The sequence below is a fragment of the Mus caroli genome, chromosome 2 (assembly GCF_900094665.2).
Source record: "Mus caroli chromosome 2, CAROLI_EIJ_v1.1, whole genome shotgun sequence".
Taxonomy (NCBI): Eukaryota; Metazoa; Chordata; class Mammalia; order Rodentia; family Muridae; genus Mus; species Mus caroli.
This window is the reverse complement of record NC_034571.1, coordinates 157,310,865-157,312,602: the sequence shown is the minus strand read 5'-3', so window position 1 is coordinate 157,312,602 and position 1,738 is coordinate 157,310,865. Positions and strand designations below refer to the sequence as shown.

The window sequence follows — 1,738 nt, the reverse complement described above, 5'->3', positions numbered from 1 at the left end:
GGTTGGTTGGTAGAGTGCATCTGTGGGTTGGTTGGTAGAGTGCAACTGTGGGTTGGTTGGTAGAGTGCATCTGTGGGTTGGTTGGTAGAGTGCAACTGTGGGTTGGTTGGTAGAGTGCATCTGTGGGTTGGTTGGTAGAGTGCATCTGTGGGTTGGTTGGTAGAGTGCATCTGTGGGTTGGTTGGTAGAGTGCATCTGTGGGTTAGTTGGTAGAGTGCAACTGTGGGTTGGTTGGTAGAGTGCATCTGTGGGTTGTTTGGTAGAGTGCTTGCCTCACAGGCACAGAGCCTTGGCTTTCATCCTAGCACAGCAAGATGATCAATGAGGCAAGATGGTGCAGGCCTGAATGTAACCCCAGCCCCAAAGCAGGAAAGTCAGATGTTCAAGGTCAGCTTGGGCTACAAGATGCCCCTTCTCAAAAACAAGCAAAGAAACAAGCAATAATAATAATAATAATAACAATCTTTGCAAGGCTCTAGAATTTTCAAAGAGAGAAGAGAAATGCCCGTAGCCTGCTCAATCTCCCAAGTACAAATGCTTTCAGTAGGCTATGTGTGGTGGCTCATCCTCTAATCCCAGCACTTGGAGGGTAGAGGCAGGAAGAGCACTCTAGCTTACAGAGAGTTCCAGGCCAGCTAGGGCTATGTAGTAAGACCCTGTCTCAAAAGAATAAAAAGAACGAGTAAAAATAAAATAAAAATAAAACACTCTTTGCTTCTATTTGACTGTGTGTAACCATCACCTGTGATGCCTCCAGTACTGAATAATTCTGGGTGTGAATTGTGTGTTCATTCACGTAGTCAGTCCTCTATTTGACAAATGTCTGTTAAGTGCCTGCTAGGGGCAGTCACATTCTAGCATGGAGGACACAAAGGCAAAGTCTCCGCTCCGGTAACAAATCTGCACATCTGAGGTCCAGTTGCTGTCAGCACTGCTCGAATTCAAGGCAGGTGACAGGGAAAGAGACCCGGGAGGAAATGAGCATGGAACAGGAGCAGTGGGTGGAGTGTGGGTGACTGGGTGGAGCAAGGCTATTGGAGACTTCCACATGAGCCAGGGGAACAGCAGGGGCAGAGCCTCTGAGACAGGTGGGATGCTTGATGCAATACACAGCAGCAACCAGAGTTTGTGCGACTTAGGAGTGGTAAGTTCAGGGAAAGGTGAGTTTAGAGAATTGGTTGGGGACTTAACTGGGGGGTGCCATGAGCCTAAAGAAGAATTCACAGTGCACTGAATGGGCCATAGATGAGAGAACTCATTATAGATACCACCTTCACACCCTGAGCTTGGAAATCAGAAATGCAGGCTACAGTACCCTAACAGGGGACACAGCAAAGGGCCACCCATCCAGGATGGTGCAGGGAAGCTGAGAATCAGGTCAGAAGCAGCAGGATGGGGTTAGATGGAAGGAGTGAGTTCCAACACAGAGATGCAAGTGTGAAGTTTGCCCAGGAGCTTCTCCTCCTCTCTTCATGTAAATTACCCAAAGCCAACGGGGGTGGGGGTGGGGATAAAAACAAATAAACACCAGCTCCGTTTGCAAAGGAGGATTGAGGCAGCAGAAAGCACAAAGAAGTAGTAGAAGAAGAAGTAGCAGCAGTAGTAATAATAGTAGTAATAGTAGAAGCAGCAGTGGCAATAGTAGTAGTTGTAATAATAGCAGTAGTCATAGTAGTAATGGTAGTAGCAGTAGTAGTGGTAATAGTAGTAATAATAGTAGTGGTGATCACAGTAGTAG

General features: G+C 47.1%; 1 protein-coding gene across 1 annotated transcript in view; it reads left to right on the top strand.

Annotated features, from left to right (window-relative positions):
- Positions 1-1,738, top strand: part of LOC110307539 (zinc finger protein 33B-like) — a 16,532-nt gene that overhangs the window by 10,682 nt on the left and 4,112 nt on the right. The window lies entirely within an intron of this gene.